This window comes from Oncorhynchus masou, chromosome 20 (assembly GCF_036934945.1).
Source record: "Oncorhynchus masou masou isolate Uvic2021 chromosome 20, UVic_Omas_1.1, whole genome shotgun sequence".
In the NCBI taxonomy this organism is placed as follows: Eukaryota; Metazoa; Chordata; class Actinopteri; order Salmoniformes; family Salmonidae; genus Oncorhynchus; species Oncorhynchus masou.
The window spans coordinates 20,938,280-20,957,970 of NC_088231.1; positions in this window are offsets into that span (position 1 = coordinate 20,938,280).

The following is a 19,691-nucleotide window of genomic DNA, read 5'->3' on the forward strand; positions in this document are numbered from 1 at the left end:
TTCAGGAAACAGCAGAGGGAACACCCCCTATCCACATCGATGGAACAGTAGTGGAGAGAGTAGCAAGTTTTAAGTTCCTCGGCATACACATCACAGACAAACTGAATTGGTCCACTCACACAGACAGCATCGTGAAGAAGGCGCAGCAGCGCCTCTTCAACCTCAGGAGGCTGAAGAAATTCGGCTTGTCACCAAAAGCACTCACAAACTTCTACAGAGGCACAATCGAGAGCATCCTGGCGGGCTGTATCACCGCCTGGTACTGCAACTGCTCCGCCCTCAACCGTAAGGCTCTCCAGAGGGTAGTGAGGTCTGCACAATGCATCATCGGGGCAAACTACCTGCCCTCCAGGACACCTACACCACCCGATGTTACAGGAAGGCCATAAAGATCATCAAGGACATCTACCACCCGAGCCACTGCCTGTTCACCCCGCTATCATCCAGAAGGCGAGGTCAGTACAGGTGCATCAAAGCTGGGACCGAGAGACTGAAAAACAGCTTCTATCTCAAGGCCATCAGACTGTTAAACAGCCACCACTAACATTGAGTGGCTGCTGCCTACACACTGACACTGACTCAACTCCAGCCACTTTAATAATGGGAACTGATGGGAAATGTTGTAAATATATCACTAGCCACTTTAAACCAATGCTACCTTATATAATGTTACTTACCCTACATTATTCATCTCATATGCATACCTATATACTGTACTCTATATCATCGACTGCATACTTATGTAATACATGTATCACTAGCCACTTTAACTATGCCACTTTGTTTACATATTCATCTCACATGTATATACTGTACTCGATACCATCTACTGTATCTTGCCTATGCTGCTCTGTACCATCACTCACTCATATATCCTTATGTACATATTCTTTATCCCCTTACACTGTGTATAAGACAGTAGATTAGGAATTGTTAGTTAGATTACTTGTTGGTTATTACTGCATTGTCGGAACTAGAAGCACAAGCATTTCGCTACACTCGCATTAACATCTGCTAACCATGTGTATGTGACAAGTAAATTTGATTTGATTTGATAGAAAGACATCGCAATAAACTACCACATATTAGTCGTTGTGTTCTACTAAGGTCAGTATTACATCACAGTAAACTACCACATACTACAGTCATTGTATACAATAAAAAGAGATTGAAAAGAGAAAGAAACAAAACAGTCATTAATATTACTATTTATTTAACTTAATTTAACTTGTCATTAACGATATTATTTCTCAAATGTTACAAAGTCTCGGAGATGGAAAAACAGTCAGAATATTTGTTAAAAATGTATATTACAACTAGTTTAGCATAATTATATTGAACAAATAACAACTATAGTTATATTGTTTAACGTTCTTGGTACTATTTCTCAAGTGTCACCGCTGTAGGGAGGAAAACAGTCAGGAAAAACAGTCAGAAAATAATATTACAATTAATTTACTGTATTTCTAACATAACATTTAAGAGTGGAGATTATTCAGAAAAGATGGTTTCTATTTCTCAAGTTTCAGACAGGCTAGGAGACGGCAACATAGTCAGAAATGTATATTACAATTCATTTAACTTAAAATGTAACAATTGTAAATACAACATAAAATCCACATGACGACATTAAATCGAGGTGGAAAACTGATTGGAAGTCAAGTTTCGTGAATGTTTGTCTTTTTCGCACAACTTTTCGTCCAAATCAAATGATGCAAATTCGATTTGAAAATCAAAATTAGACATTTAACTGATGTCAGTGCCCAGTGTGACCTCAGCCTCAGGGTCCCCTGACACAGGGCAGTTTCCCAGACCTGTGGAGGAAGAGGAGAGGCTGAACTAACCCACTGACAACTGTGATAGAGTAACAAATGGACCATCCCCCCAAAAACTCCACTAATTCTATAAAATGGTAACTGACTAGGATAAGAACCAATGGGAGGTACATGACAATCATAGACACCATGATCATTGAAATGATCCTGAAGGCCCTCAGCTTCATGTTGTTCATCCCTTCCCCCTCTCTCTCTCCTTCCCCCGGACCAGTACGTTTCAGAGCCCAGAGAACAGCCAGGCAGCAGAACAACATCACAGAAATAGTAAGTAGGTTTAAAATCAAAGTAAAGAACTCACACCATAAATATTGGTATTTACCAAGCATATTTACAAAGCAGGAGCCAAGCACCATCATCCAGACAACACCACAACACCCCACCCTGTATCTCAGGGGTTTGTACTTCAGGAAGGTTACAGGGTGGACCACCGCCAGGTAGCGCTCCACACAGATACAGCACTGGAACAGAGGACGACCAAAGAGGTTGAAACCGGCAAAGAATGTCCCAACGCTCCATAAAGCTCCATTCTCTTGGATGTAATATTGAATAATAAACATCAGATTGGACAGGATGGAGAGGATCTCAGACACAGCCAGGTTGAGAGAGAAGAAGTCTGAAGCCATCGTCCCTACAGCTCCGGTCACTATCAGCCACACGACGTAGACATTGGTGGGGAGACCCAGGATGAGGTTGATGGAGATGGCAGCAGTGTACAGAACATACTGGACATACTGGAAAGGAAGATTGTGACACTTTATAATAACATTAATTAACAGTTTGCTTACTAATCATTAGTCACACATTTCAATCCCTTATCAATGGTTTATTGTCGGACGTTATTATAACGTTTTACCGGAAGGTGTTCAGAGAAGGAGGAGAGGAGAGTAGAGTTGCTGTCTACAGAGGTGTTCATCTCTTCTCAGTCGTTGAGGTCTGTGAATGTACGAGACAAAACATTCCTATTTTGACTGCCTTAATTGGTATAAGTGAATTTCTCAAACACAATATGAAGAAAAAAACATGTTAAAATGGTCTTTTCAATGGTCAATGTAGACTGCCTGTTTTGTTCCTCAGACAACCCTGGTCTCTTCAGTGTTCAGTGTAGACTACCTGTTGTGTTCCTCAGACAACCCTGGTCTCTTCAGTGGTCAGTGTAGACTACCTGTTGTGTTCCTCAGACAACCCTGGTCTTTTCAGTGGTCAGTGTAGACTACCTGTTCTGTTCCTCAGACAACCCTGGTCTCTTCAGTGGTCAGTGTAGACTACCTGTTGTGTTCCTCAGACAACCTGGTCTCTTCAGTGGGTCTAAAGCTCTGCCTCTGACCCAGCCTTCACACAGGTGTGAGTTTGCTCCCCACCTTTTCTGAAGGACAACACAACAGAAATCTAGGTCCTCCCCAACGCATCTCATTGGATGGCATTGAGTTGGCTGTGTTGTCAACCATCATTTTGTCTGGTTTGAATCTCCCCTAAAGCTCGGCCCTGCCTTTGCACAGGTGTTTGCTACTTAATGGAGAAATGTATTCAGCCAGAACCAGATATGCAAACGTAGGAGGCGAAGACCAGTTTCAAACCAAACATGCACACAACACGTCTTGTAGCAGGGGTTAGGTTAGTCTGTGGAGTGGAATGTGATTGGGAGTGATAGGGGAAGAGGTTTGATAAACGCTGTTCATCATTTTCAATTGGTTGACGGATCTGTAATGGTCTTTGGTTTGAAACCGTGCTGAACAACGCAAAGCAAATCTAAACCCCACCCCCTCAGCACTTGCCCTCATTGGACAGTTTTTACGCATCATTTAGTCTGGTTTGAATGTGCTCTAAAGCTCGGCCCTCCCTTCACACAGGTGTGTGTTACGTCATGGAGAAACCATGGAGTAGCCAATGGAGAACGAGTTCAGTGAAAGAAAGCCATCAGAACATATGTATCTCTGTTTCAGAACCCATGCATATCCAAAACAATGGGTAGATGTTGACCTAAGAGTTGTGTACAGTTTGTAGAATCTTGTAAAAAATGATTCAAAGCTGTAATGGCTGCCAAAGGTGGTTCCACCCGCAAAACACCAGTCTCAACGTCAACAGTGAAGAGGCGACTCCGGGATGCTGGCATTCTAGTCAGAGTTCATCTGTCCAGTCTGTGTTATTTTGCCCATCTTTTCTATTTATTGGCCAGTCTGAGATATGTCTATTTCTTTGACACCCGGATGTGCCTCTTCTCTGTTGATGTTGAAACAACTGTTTTTTGGGGGGTTAATATTTAATGAAGCTGCCAGTTGAGTACTTGTGAGGTGTCTGTTTCTCAAACTAGTGTATTTGTCCTCTTGATCAGTTGTGCACCGTGGGCCTCCCGCTCCTCTTTCTGTTCTGATTAGAGCCAGTTTGTGCTTTTCTGTGAAGGGAGTAGCACACGGCATTGTACGAGATCTTCAGTTTCTTGGCAGATTCTCGCATGGACTAGCCTTAATTTCACAGAACAAGAATAGACGGATGAGTTTCAGAAGAAAGTTATTTGTTTCTGGTCATTTTGAGCCTGTAATCGAACCCACAAATGCTAATGCTCCAGATACTAAACTAGTCTAAAGAAGGCCAGTTGTATTTCTTCTCTAACCAGAACAACAGTTTTCAGCTGTGCTAACATAATTGCAAAAGGGTTTTCTAATGATCAATTAGACTTTTTAAAATGATCGAGTTGGATTAGCTAACACAATGTGCCTTTGGAACACAGGAGTGATGGTTGCTGTTAATGGGCCTCTATCAAGACACAAGGCGAGACCCAGATGTAGAGACAGGAGGCAGATGGTTGGAGTCTTACAATATTTATTAATCCAATAGGGAAGGCAAGAGAATGGTCGTGGACATTCGAAAAGGTCAAAACCAGTTTAGAGTCCAAAAGGTACCGAAGGGCAGAGTCACGATCGTGTGGAAAGACCGACCAAGGCGCTACGTGATTGGAGTTCCACATCTTTATTTTAGTGAAACTTAAAACAAACCAAGAAACAAACAACGACCGTGCAGAATTGAGTGCTACATGCATTCTCTCAAAAAACAATATCCCACAAAGCAGGTACGAACAGGGAACCCTTAAGTATTATCTTAAGTATTATCAATAAGAGACAACGAACATCAGCTGCCTCTACTTGGGAACCATACCAAGAGCACCAACATAAAAATATATAACCTAGAACACCCCCTAGTCATGCCCTGACCTACTACACCATAGAGAACCAAGGGCTCTCTATGGTCAGGGCATGACAGTATTCCGGCCGCAAAACCTGAAACCAACTAGGGAGGGTAGGGGGTGATTAGTGTCAGCTCCGGTGCAGGATGTAGCTCCCGCACAGACCACGGATCCGGCCATGGTGCCAGGCTGAACGCCGTGCCTGGACTGGGCACTGGCGCAGAAGAAGGCTCCCGCCATGGAAAAGGATGCCGTGCCTGGACTGGGCACCGGCGCAGAAGAAGGCTCCCGCCATGGAAAAGGACGCCGTGCCTGGACTGGGCACCGGCACAGTAGAAGGCTCCCGCCATGGAAAAGGATGCCGTGCCTGGACTGGGCACCGGCACAGTAGAAGGCTCCCGCCATGGAAAAGGATGCCGTGCCTGGACTGGGCACCGGCACAGTAGAAGGCTCCCGCCATGGAAAATGACGCCGTGCCTGGACTGGGCACCGGCGCAGAAGAAGGCTCCCGCCATGGAAAAGGACGCCGTGCCTGGACTGGGCACCGGCACAGTAGAAGGCTCCCGCCATGGAAAAGGACGCCGTGCCTGGACTGGGCACCGGCACAGTAGAAGGCTCCCGCCATGGAAAAGGATGCCGTGCCTGGACTGGGCACCGGCACAGTAGAAGGCTCCCGCCATGGAAAATGACGCCGTGCCTGGACTGGGCACCGGCGCAGAAGAAGGCTCCCGCCATGGAAAAGGACGCCGTGCCTGGACTGGGCACCGGCAGGGTAGAAGGCTCCCGCCATGGAAAAGGACGCCGTGCCTGGACTGGGCACCGGCACAGTAGAAGGCTCCTGCCATGGAAAAGGACGCCGTGCCTGGACTGGGCACCGGCACAGTAGAAGGCTCCCGCCATGGAAAAGGACGCCGTGCCTGGACTGGGCACCAGCACAGTAGAAGGCTCCCGCCATGGAAAAGGACGCCGTGCCTGGACTGGGCACCGGCACAGTAGAAGGCTCCCGCCATGGAAAAGGACGCCGTGCCTGGACTGGGCACCGACACAGTAAAAGGCTCCCGCCATGGAAAAGGACGCCGTGCCTGGACTGGGCACCGACACAGTAAAAGGCTCCCGCCATGGAAAAGGACGCCGTGCCTGGACTGGGCACCGACACAGTAAAAGGCTCCCGCCATGGAAAAGGACGCCGTGCCTGGACTGGGCACCGACACAGTAAAAGGCTCCCGCCATGGATCTGGACTGGGAACCGGCACAGTAGACGGCTCCTGCCATGGAGCAGGACTGGACACCATACCTGGAAGTTCCGGACTGTGGACCGTCGCAGGGGGTTCTGGACTGTGGACCGTCGCAGGAGGTTCCGGACGGTGGACCGTCGCAGGAGGTTCTGGACTCTGGACTGTCTTAGGAGGTTCCGGATGGTGGACCGTCGCCATTTAACAAAATTTGTCTGTAAATTACAAGCATTGAACCAGTGAAGTAATGTTTTGGTATGTCAGTTTGTGTCTTCACTGTTGTCATATTTGAGTCTGTTCAGCATCACCTTTGCATCCACAGGGCTGGGAAACTGTCTTGTACCAGCCCCTCCTCTACCTCCACAGGGCTGGGAAACTGTTTTGTACCAGCCTCTCCTCTACCTCCACAGTGCTGGGAAACGGTCTTGTACCAGCCCCTCCTCTACCTCCACAGGGCTGGGAACCTGTCCTGTACCAGCCCCTCCTCTACCTCCACAGGGCTGGGAAACTGTTTTGTACCAGCCTCTCCTCTACCTCCACAGTGCTGGGAAACGGTCTTGTACCAGCCCCTCCTCTACCTCCACAGGGCTGGGAACCTGTCCTGTACCAGCCCCTCCTCTACCTCCACAGGGCTGGGAAACTGTCCTGTACCAGCCCCTCCTCTACCTCCCCAGGGCTGGGAAACTGTCCTGTACCAGCCCCTCCTCTACCTCCACAGGGCTGGGAAACTGTCCTGTACCAGCCCCTCCTCTACCTCCCCAGGGCTGGGAAACTGTCCTGTACCAGCCCCTCCTCTACCTCCACAGGGCTGGGAAACTGTCCTGTACCAGCCCCTCCTCTACCTCCACAGGGCTGGGAAACTGTCCTGTACAAGCCCCTCCTCTACATCCACAGGGCTGGGAAACTGTCATGTACCAGCCCCTCCTCTACCTCCCCAGGGCTGGGAAACTGTCTTGTACCAGCCCCTCCTCTACCTCCACAGGGCTGGGAAACTGTCCTGTACCAGCCCCTCCTCTACCTCCACAGGGCTGGGAAACTGTCCAGTACCAGCCCCTCCTCTACCTCCCCAGGGCTGGGAAACTGTCCTGTACCAGCCCCTCCTCTACCTCCCCAGGGCTGGGAAACTGTCCTGTACCAGCCCCTCCTCTACCTCCACAGGGCTGGGAAACTGTCCTGTACCAGCCCCTCCTCTACATCCACAGGGCTGGGAAACTGTCATGTACCAGCCCCTCCTCTACCTCCCCAGGGATGGGAAACTGTCTTGTACCAGCCCCTCCTCTACCTCCACAGGGCTGGGAAACTGTCTTGTACCAGCCCCTCCTCTACCTCCACAGTGCTGGGAAACTGTCTTGTACCAGCCCCTCCTCTACCTCCCCAGGGCTGGGAAACTGTCTTGTACCAGCCCCTCCTCTACCTCCACAGGGCTGGGAAACTGTCCTGTACCAGCCCCTCCTCTACCTCCACAGGGCTGGGAAACTGTCCTGTACCAGCCCCTCCTCTACCTCCACAGGGCTGGGAAACTGTCTTGTACCAGCCCCTCCTCTACCTCCACAGGGCTGGGAAACTGTCCTGTACCAGCCCCTCCTCTACCTCCACAGGGCTGGGAAACTGTCCTGTACCAGCCCCTCCTCTACATCCACAGGGCTGGGAAACTGTCCTGTACCAGCCCCTCCTCTACATCCACAGGGCTGGGAAACTGTCCTGTACCAGCCCCTCCTCTTCCTCCACAGGGTTGGGAAACTGTCTTGTACCAGCCCCTCCTCTACATCCACAGGGCTGGGAAACTGTCCTGTACCAGCCCCTCCTCTACCTCAGCAGGTCTCGTAAATTGCCGTGTATCATGGGACTCTAACATACACTCTAGAAGTTATGCTAGGGTTTTGAGAAAACAGTGGTTTATTCACCTGCTGCATTGGAAGCCTAACCTTTTGCCCTGGTGAGCATAGCGTGAGCCAAACTTCCTGTTGACTCTGACGTGAGTTGCTCTTTCGAAATTGAACCAAAGCTTAAATTTATTCTGAGCAGCTCTAGTTTCTCACGGAGTTAACACCCTATAGCAACTCTGATCCCATGTATTTATTTATTTAAAATGATTATGCATATTGCATTGCTGTAGATTTGCAATGTTACTTTATGTAAATTGGGGCAAATGTACACTGAGTGTAAATAACATTAAGAATACCATGACAAAGACTGGCCAGGTGAACCCAGTGGAAATCTATGATCCATTATTGAATTCACTTGTTAAATCCACAGACACGTTAAAGAAGGATTTTCTAGGCTTGAGATAATTTAAACATTCAGGGCTAAATCTCCTAAGAAGTCAGTTGAGCAACCAGATGTCTGAGAAATATAAAACATGTAAACCTGCATTTGTAATTATTAACTACATTTGTAAATATTATTTATTATTATTATTATTAGCTACGCTTTTACTGTTGGTGAATCTGTCTAGGAGGCAAAAATAACCAAACCAACAAATGTGAAAAGATGGCATCCTACTGTTTGTTGTAGCTCACCATGAATCCCTTAGGAAGCCTGTCTCTGACTCTTTCCTTCACATACAGGCCTATACAGTATAGAAGCTTCTCTCCGACACGTTTCTTCTTATACAGGCCTGTATAGTATAGAAGCCTGTCTCTGACTCTTTCCTACATATACAGGCCTATACAGTATAGAAGCCTGTCTCTGACTCTTTCCTACATATACAGGACTATATAGAATAGAAGCCTGTCTCTGACTCTTTCCTACATATACATGCCTATACAGTATAGAAGCCTGTCTCTGACTCCTTCCTACATATAAAGGCCTATACAGTATAGAAGCCTGTCTCTGACTCTTTCCTACATATACAGGCCTATACAGTATAGAAGCCTGTCTCTGACTCTTTCCTACATATACAGGCCTATACAGTATAGAAGCCTGTCTCTGACTCTTTCCTACATATACAGGCCTATATAGTATAGAAGCCTGTCTCTGACTCTTTCCTACATATACAGGCCTATACAGTATAGAAGCCTGTCTCTGACTCTTTCCTACATATACAGGCCTATATAGTATAGAAGCCTGTCTCTGACTCCTTCCTACATATAAAGGCCTATACAGTATAGAAGCCTGTCTCTGACTCTTTCCTACATATACAGGCCTATACAGTATAGAAGCCAGTCTCTGACTCTTTCCTACATATACAGGTCTATATAGAATAGAAGCCTGTCTATGACTCTTTCCTACATATACGGGTCTATACAGTATAGAAGCCTGTCTCTGACTCTTTCCTACATATACAGGCCTATATAGTATAGAAGCCTGTCTCTGACTCTTTCCTACACATACAGGCCTATATAGTATAGAAGCCTGTCTCCTATTTCTTACTATTTCCTTCATTTACAGGTCTATACAGCAGAGGTTCATGTCTAATAGGTCAACTGAGGACAAAGGGAATGGGGTTATGTGCAACACTGCACAGTCATTCCTCTACTTTTGCATGTCAATGATCTGTATAATGAGGGTGAAGTTTCCCGTAGGTGCAGATCTAGGATCAGCTGGTCCCTCCACCAATCCTAACCTCAACCATTGGCGGGGACATGACAAAACTGACCCTAAATCATCATCTATGGACAACTTCACCCAACTCCAATGAGGAGCTGCTTTTGTTTGCAGAATGATGGACACACAGGTGTTCAGCCTGGACATAGTTTAATATTCATGAAGCAGAGTTCATCACTACAGATAGTAGTGTGAGATACTTCCTGTCTGTGACAGCACCAGGAGCAGCACTCTATCCATCAAGGACAAGGTTCTAGTGATACATTTAGACAACATTGTATTTACAAAAGTCAGAGAACGATCATCAAGAGTTCCACAGTTCAGATATGATTGGACCATTTATTAAAGTATTGTCACTGCTTTCGTTGAGGGAAGGAGGAGCGGACCAAAATGCAGCGTAGTTGTGATTCATTTTATTTAATAAGGAAACTATACACGATGAAACTAACAAAATAACAAACGTACGAAAACCGAAAACAGCCCTATCTGGTGCAAAACACAGAGACAGGAACAAACACCCACAAACACACAGTGAAACCCAGGCTACCTAAATATGGTTCCCAATCAGAGACAATGACTAACACCTGCCTCAGATTGAGAACCATATCAGGCCAGACATAGAAATAGACAAACAAGATATCCAACATAGAATGCCCACTCAGATCACACCCTGACCAACCAAAACATAGAAACATACAAATAAACTATGGTCAGGGTGTGACAGTACCACCCCCCCCCCCCCCAAGGTGCGGACTCCGGCCGCAAAACCTGAACCTGTCGGGGAGGGTCTGGGTAGGCATCTGTCCCCGGTGGCGGCTCCGGTGCTGGACGTGGCCCCCACATCACCGTAGTCCTCCCCACCCTGTCCGCCTCCGTGTCCTCCTAGCCACGGCAACCCTGCTAAATAAAACGGGACAGAGGGGCAGCTCGGGACAGAGGGGCAGCTCGGGATAGAGGGGCAGCTCGGGACAGAGGAGCTCCTCAGACTCATGCAGCAGCGCCGTACAGGCGGGAGACTCCGGCAGCAGCGTCGGACAGGCGAGAGACTCCGGCAGCAGCGGAGAGGAGGAAGGCTCTGGCAGATCCTGGCTGACTGGCGGATCTGGAAGAGTCTGGCTGACTGGCAGATCTGGAAGAGTCTGGCTGACTGGCAGATCTGGAAGAGTCTGGCTGACTGGCAGATCTGGAAGAGTCTGGCTGACTGGCAGATCTGGAAGAGTCTGGTTGAATGGCAGATCTGGAAGATTCTGGTTGACTGGCAGATCTGGAAGAGTCTGGTTGACTGGAAGATCTGGAAGAGTCTGGTTGACTGGAAGATCTGGTTGACTGGCAGATCTGGAAGAGTCTGGTTGACTGGCAGATCTGGAAGAGTCTGGTTGACTGGCAGATCTGGAAGAGTCTGGTTGACTGGCAGATCTGGAAGAGTCTGGTTGACTGGCAGATCTGGAAGAGTCTGGTTGACTGGCAGATCTGGAAGAGTCTGGTTGACTGGCAGATCTGGTTGACTGGCAGATCTGGAAGAGTCTGGTTGACTGGCAGATCTGGAAGAGTCTGGCTGACTGGCGGATCTGTAAGAGTCTGGCTGACTGGCGGATCTGGAAGAGTCTGGCGGATCTGGAGGAGTCTGGCTGACTGGCAGATCTGGAAGAGTCTGGCAGACTGGCGGATCCTGGCAGACTGACGACTCTGGCTGCTCCATGCTGACTGGCGGCTCTGGCTGCTTCATGCTGACTGGCGGCTCTGGCTGCTCCATGCTGACTGGCGGCTCTGGCTGCTCCATGCAGATTGGCAGCTTTGGCGGCTTCTTGCAGACTGGCAGCTCTGGCTGCTCCATGCAGACTGGCAGCTCTGGCAGCTCCTTGCAGACTGGCAGCTCCTTGCAGACTGGCAGCTCCATGCAGACTGGCTGCTCCATGCAGACTGACAGCTCTGGCTGCTCCATGCTGACTGACAGCTCTGGCTGCTCCATGAAGACTGACAGCTCTGGCTGCTCCATGCAGACTGACAGCTCTGGCTGCTCCATGCAGTCTGGCAGCTCTGGCTGCTTCATGCAGGCTGGCAGCTCTGGCTGCTCCATGCAGGCTGGCAGCTCTGGCTGCTCTAAACAGGCAGGAGACTCCGGCAGCGCAGGAGAGGAGAAAGGCTCCGGCAGCGCTGGAGTGGCGAGAGGCTCGGGCAGCGCAGGAGAGGAGGAAGGCTCGGGCAGCGCTGAACAGGCGGGAGACTCCGGCAGCGCAGGAGAGGAGAAAGGCTCCGGTAGCGCTGGAGAGGCGAGGCGCACTGTAGGCCTGATGCGTGGTGCTGGCACTGGTGGTACTGGGCCGAGGACACGCACAGGAGGCCTGGTGGGGAGAGCTACCACCGGAGGACCGATGTGTGGAGGTGGCACTGGATAGACCAGACCGTGCAGGCGCACTGGAGCTCTTGAGCACCGAGCCTGCCCAACCTTACCTGGCTCGATGCCCACTCTAGCCCGGCCAATACGAGTAGCTGGTATGTACCGCACCGGGCTATGCACCCGCATTGGAGACACCGTGTGCTCCACAGCATAACACGGTGCCTGCCCGGTCTCTTTAGCCCCCCGGTAAGCACAGGACGTTTGTGCAGGTCTCCTATCTGGCGTAGCCCTACTCCCTGTGAGCCCCGCCCCAAAATAATTTTTGGGGCTGACTATCGGGCTTCCCTCCGCGCCGCCGTGCTTGCTTCGCCATCTCCATTCTCATATAACCCTCTTTGCACTGCTCCAGTGAATCCCAGGCGGGCTCCGGCAATCTCCCTGGGTCGACCGCCCACCTGTCTATTTCCTCCCAAATAGTGTAGTCCCGATATTGTTGCTCCTGCTGCCGCTGTTGCTTCTCCTCATACCAGCGCCTCTCAGCTCTCTCCGCCTCCAGTTCTTCTTTGGGGTGGCGATATTCTCCAGGCCGATCCCAGGGTCCTTCTCCAAACAATTCGTCCTCCCATGTCCATTCCTCCCTTTGTTGCCCCTGCCTGTTACCATGCAGCTTGGTCCTGTTGTGGTGGGTGATTCTGTCACGGCTTTCGTTGTGGGAAGGAGGAGCGTACCAAAATGCAGCGTAGTTGTGATTCATTTTATTTAATAAGGAAACAATACATGATGAAACTAACAAAATAACAAACGTACGAAAACAGCCCTATCGGGTGCAAAACACAAAGACAGGAACAATCACCCACAAACACACAGTGAAACCCAGGCTACCTAAATATGGTTCCCAATCAGAGACAATGACTAACACCTGCCTCTGATTGAGAACCATATCAGGCCAGACATAGAAATAGACAAACAAGACATCCAACATAGAATGCCCACTCAGATCACACCCTGACCAACCAAAACATAGAAACATACAAATAAACTATGGTCAGGGTGTGACAAGTATGAAGAACAACAAGGGAACCATCAAATATAAACAACCATCTTTAACTGATTCAGGTTTACGTCTCTAACAGGAACAATAATCAGTAAAGTTCACTTAAAGGTTCAGTCTGGGATTGGTACGTCCATTTTATGACTTTTGAATTAATGATATTAAGCCATGTATTCAGCCATTGATTCTTGAAGAATATGACTTTTAATGCCTCATGACAAGAGGCCTTTGTTTACGTTGATAAGGTCACATGACTTAGATTTGAACATTTATTTACATTTTTTTCATCAAACTCTCCCCCTTGGTTATGTCAGATGGTCAGATGTCGGGGCGATCTGTAGGGAGCGACATACAGTCAGTGTGTTCTACTAAGGTCAGAAAGACATCGCAATAAACTACCACATATTACAGTCAGTGTGTTCTACTAAGGTCAGACAGACATCGCAATAAACTACCACATATTACAGTCAGTGTGTTCTACTAAGGTCAGAAAGACAGCGCAATAAACTACCACATATTACAGTCAGTGTGTTCTACTAAGGTCAGAAAGACAGCGCAATAAACTACCACATATTACAGTCAGTGTGTTCTACTAAGGTCAGAAAGACATCACAATAAACTACCACATATTACAGTCGTTGTGTTCTACTAAGGTCAGTATGACATCACAATAAACTACCACATATTACAGTCGTTGTGTTCTACTAAGGTCAGTATTACATCACAGTAAACTACCACATATTACAGTCATTGTATACAATGAAAAGAGATTGAAAAGAAAGAAACAAAACAGTCATTAATATTACTATTTATTTAACTTAATTTAACTTGTCATTAACGATATTATTTCTCAAATGTTACAACGTCTCTGAGATGGAAAAACAGTCAGAATATTTGTTAAAAATGTATATTACAACTAGTTTATCATAATTATATTGAACAAATAACAACTACAGTAATATTGTTTAACGTTCTTGGTTCTATCTCTCAAGTGTCACAGCTGGAGGAAGGAAAAAAGTCAGGAAAAACAGTCAGAAAATAATATTACAATTAATTTACTGTATTTCTAACATAACATTTAACAGCGGAGATTATTCAGAAAAGATGGTTTCTATTTCTCAAGTTTCAGACAGGTTAGGAGACGGCAACATAGTCAGAAATGTATATTACAATTCATTTAACTTCAAATGTAACAATTTTAAATATTTATTTTTTTGAAGGAATTGTTTCTATTTCTTTGTAATAACATCACTTTTACTTTTAAAATCCCAAACAAAAAAGTGTCGGGTGTTGGTTTTGTTGTTATTGGAAACCCAGAAAGCCTCTTTAATTCACAAACAACTACTTTTCCGCCCCAATACTTTTCTCATTGGTTCCTGGTTTGGACAGATTGGATTAGTTGGGCTTAGTAATGAGGAAAAATATATATCTTGCCAGCGCCGTGCCACTGGGCACAAAATGGTGGAATAAATGTTGTTTCCATGTAACTTCAACAAATAAAATCAACATGACGACGTTAAATCAAGGTGGAACACTGATTGGAAGTCAACATAAAGGAGTTTCGCGAATGTTTGTCTTTTTCACACAACTTTCGTCCAAATCAAATGGTTCAAATTGTAAATCGAAATTAGATATTTAACTGATGTCAGTGCCAAGTGTGACCTCAGCCTCAGGGTCCCCTGACACAGGGTAGTTTTCCAGACCTGTGGAGGAAGAGGAGAGGCTGAACTAACCCGCTGACAACTGTGAGAGAGTAACAAATGGACCATCCCCCCAAAAAACTCCACGGGTTCTATAAAATGATAACTGACTAGGAGAAGAACCAGTGGGAGGTAGCTGACAATCATAGACACCATGATCATTGAAATGATCCTGAAGGCCCTCAGCTTCATGTTGTTCATCCCTTCCCCCTCTCTCTCTCCTTCCCCCGGACAAGGACGTTTCAGAGCCCAGAGAACAGCCAGGCAGCAGAACAACATCACAGAAAGAGTAAGCAGGTTTAAAATCAAAGTAGAGATCTTCCACAATTCAGATTGGTATTTACCAAGCAGATTTGCAAAGCAGAACCCAAGCACCATCAGCCAGACAACACCACAACACCCCACCCTGTATCTCAGGGGTTTGTACTTCAGGAAGGTTACAGGGTGGACCACCGCCAGGTAGCGCTCCACACAGATACAGCACTGGAACAGAGGACGACCAAAGAGGTTGAAACCGGTAAAGAATGTCCCAACGCTCCTTAAAACGCCATTCTTTTGGATGTAATAATGAATAATATACATCAGATTGGACAGACTGTAGAGGATCTCAGACACAGCCAGGTTGAGAGAGAAGAAGTCTGAAGCCATCGTCCCTACAGCTCCGGTCACTATCAGCCACACGACGTAGACATTGGTGGGGAGACCCAGGATGAGGTTGATGGAGATGGCAGCTGTTAAAGGTGCATACTGGTCCGACTGGAAAGAAAGATGGCAACACTTTATAATAACATTCAATTAGTAAGATATTTATAAGACATTTAAAAACAGTTTGCTTACTAATCATTATTCACACATTTCAATCCCTTATCAATGGTTCATTATTGGACGTTATTATAACGTTTTACCTGAAGGTGTTCAGAGAAGGAGGAGAGGAGAGTAGAGTTGCTGTCTACAGAGGTGTTCATCTCTTCTCAGTCGTTGGGGTCTGTGAATGTACGAGACAAAACATTCCTATTTTGACTCCTTTAATCTCTATAAGTGAATTTCTCAAACACAATATGAAGAAAAAAACATGTTAAAATGGTCTTTTCAATGGTCAATGTAGACTGCCTGTTTTGTTCCTCAGACAACCCTGGTCTCTTCAGTGTTCAGTGTAGACTACCTGTTGTGTTCCTCAGACAACCCTGGTCTCTTCAGTGGTCAGTGTAGACTACCTGTTGTGTTCCTCAGACAACCCTGGTCTCTTCAGTGGTCAGTGTAGACTACCTGTTCTGTTCCTCAGACAACCCTGGTCTCTTCAGTGGTCAGTGTAGACTACCTGTTGTGTTCCTCAGACAACCCTGGTGTCTTCAGTGGTCAGTGTAGACTACCTGTTGTGTTCCTCAGACAACCCTGGTCTCTTCAGTGGTCAGTGTAGACTACCTGTTGTGTTCCTCAGACAACCCTGGTCTCTTCAGTGGTCAGTGTAGACTACCTGTTGTGTTCCTCAGACAACCCTGGTCTCTTCAGTGTTCAGTGTAGACTACCTGTTGTGTTCCTCAGACAACCCTGGTCTCTTCAGTGGGTCTAAAGCTCTGCCTCTGACACAGCCTTCACACAGGTGTGTGTTTCCTCCCCACCTTTTCTGACGGACAACACAACGCAAATCTAGTTCCTCCCCTAATGCACACTCTCATTGGATGGCACTGAGTTGGCTGTGTTGTCAACCATCATTTTGTCTGGTTTGAACCTCCCCTAAAGCTCGGCACTGCCTTTGCACAGGTGTTTGGTACTTAATGGAGAAATGTATTCAGCCAGAACCAGATATGCAAACGTAGGAGCCGAAGGCCAGATCCAAACCAAACACAACACATGTTCTGTAGCAGGGGTTAGGTTAGTCTGTGGAGTGGAATGTGATTGGGTGTCATAGGGGAAGAGGTGTGATAAACGCTGTTCATCATTTTCAATTGGTTGACGGATCTGTATTTGTGTTTGTTTTGAAACGATGCTGGACAACGCAAAGCAAATCTAAACCCCACCCCCTCAACACTTGCCCTCATTGGACAGTTTGTACGCATCATTTAGTCTGGTTTGAATGTGCTCTAAAGCTCGGCCCTCCCTTCACACAGGTGTGTGTTACGTCATGGAGAAACCTATTGGGTCAGTTTGCTCCAAGGGGCCGATCAGACTCAGGAAATGTCTTTTATACACCTTTTGATTATAGACCTTCTCAGTACTTGTTATTCAGACTTACCATGTGCAGGTGAGGAACCAGGTTTGAGGGTATGTCTACCTTGCACACACTGAATAAATGTCAATATAATCTCAGAAAACTCACCCACTGGGTGGAATAGCAGAACAGTTTCTCAGCCCTGTGGAGGTAGAGGAGGGGCTGGTACAGGGCAGTTTCTCAGCCCTGTGGAGGTTGATGAGGGGCAGGTACAGGGCGGTTTCTCAGCCCTGTGGAGGTAGTTGAGGGGCTGGTACAGAACAGTTTCTCCGCCCTGTGAAGGTAGATGAGGGGCTGGTACAGAACAGTTTCTCGGCCCTGTGAAGGTAGATGAGGGGCTGGTACAGAACAGTTTCTCCGCCCTGTGGAGGTAGGTGAGGGGCTGGTGCAGAACAGTTTCTCAGCCCTGTGAAGGTAGATGAGGGGCTGGTACAGAACAGTTTCCTGTTTCCTGTTTCGCCCTGTTTCAGGGAGTCCCGAGGAAGAGGCAGCCCTGTGGAGAAACTGCCCTGTATCAGGGAGACCTGAGGAAGAGGCAGCCCTGTGGAGAAACTGCCCTGTATCAGGGAGACCTGAGGAAGAGGCAGCCCTGTGGAGAAACTGCCCTGTATCAGGGAGTCCCGAGGAAGAGGCAGCCCTGTGGAGAAACTGCCCTGTATCAGGGAGACCTGAGGAAGAGGCAGCCCTGTGGAGAAACTGCCCTGTATCAGGGAGACCTGAGGAAGAGGCAGCCCTGTGGAGAAACTGCCCTGTATCAGGGAGACCTGAGGAAGAGGCAGCCCTTTGGAGAAACTGCCCTGTATCAGGGAGACCTGAGGAAGAGGCAGTCCTGTGGAGAAACTGCCCTGTATCAGGGAGACCTGAGGAAGAGGCAGTCCTGTGGAGAAACTGCCCTGTATCAGGGAGACCTGAGGAAGAGGCAGCCCTGTGGAGAAACTGCCCTGTATCAGGGAGACCTGAGGAAGAGGCCGCCCTGTGGAGAAACTGCCCTGTATCAGGGAGTCCCGAGGAAGAGGCAGCCCTGTGGAGAAACTGCCCTGTATCAGGGAGACCTGAGGAAGAGGCAGCCCTGTGGAGAAACTGCCCTGTATCAGGGAGACCTGAGGAAGTGGCCGCCCTGTGGAGAAACTGCCCTGTATCAGGGAGTCCCGAGGAAGAGGCAGCCCTGTGGAGAAACTGCCCTGTATCAGGGAGTCCCGAGGAAGAGGCAGCCCTGTGGAGAAACTGCCCTGTATCAGGGAGTCCCGAGGAAGAGGCAGTCCTCGTCTCACAATATACATATAATATCCTTTAAAAGCATCAACACTCCTTCACGTTTACATATATCTTTGAAGGTATTACAGGCCTCTCTCATATTTTTAAGTGAGAGAACTTGCTCATTTGGTGGCTGACTAAATACTTTTTTGCCCCACTCTATCTTTGAAGGTATTTGTCCACAAATTCTCATTGAAACTCTACATTCCTTCTAGTAGCAATATCAAAAACATACTGCACATGTCACGCACTGGCCATAGTTTACTTTGTATGTTTCTATGTTTTGGTTGGTCAGGGTGTGATCTGAGTGGGCATTCTATGTTGGATGTCTTGTTTTTCTATTTCTGTGTTTGGCCTGATATGGTTCTCAATCAGGGGCAGGTGTTAGTCATTGTCTCTGATTGGGAACCATATTTAGGTAGCCTGGGTTTCACTGTGTGTTTGTGGGTGATTGTTCCTGTCTCTGTGTTTTGCACCAGATAGGGCTGTTTTTGGTTTTCGTACGTTTGTTATTTTGTTAGTTTCATCGTGTATAGTTTCCTTATTAAATAAAATGAATCACAACTACGCTGCATTTTGGTCCACTCCTCCTTCCCACAACGAAAGTCGTGACAGAATCACCCACCACAACAGGACCAAGCGGCGTGGTAACAGGCAAAAGCAACAGCAGGAGCAACAAAAGAAGGAATGGACATGGGAGGACGAATTAGACGGAGAAGGACCCTGGGCTCAGCCTGGAGAATATCGCCGTCCCAAGGTAGAACTGGAGGCGGGGAAAATGGAGAGGCGCCGGTATGAGGAGGCAGCATGGCGAAGCGGATGGAAGCCCGAGAGTCAGCCCCAAAAATGTCTTGGGGAGAGGCTCAGGGAGAGTGTGGCAGAGTCAGGAGTCAGACCTGAGCCCACTCTCCCTGTTTATCTTGAGTAGCCAAGGAGGAGACCAGAACCAGAGCCGGTGTTGGAGGTGAGCGAAACAGAGACTGTGAAGGAGTTAATGGGGAAATTGGAGGAGAGAGTAATGAGGGTTGCTGTGTTGGTGCTTTAAATATGGAATTCGCCCGACGGAGCGTGTCGGGGATTTGATGGCACCTGGGTCAGCGCTCCATACTCGTCCTGAGGTGCGTACTAGTCGGCTGGTGAAGTTGGTGCCAGCCTCACGCACCAGGCCTCCTGTGCACCTCCCTAGCCTTGCATGTCCTGTGCCAGCACTGCTCTCAAGATCTCCAGTACGCCTTCACAGTCTAGCCCATCCTGTGCCATCTCCACACACCAGCCCTCCAATGGCAGCTCCCCGCACCAGGCTTCCTGTGCGTGTCCTCGGCCCAGTACCACCAGTGCCAGCACCACG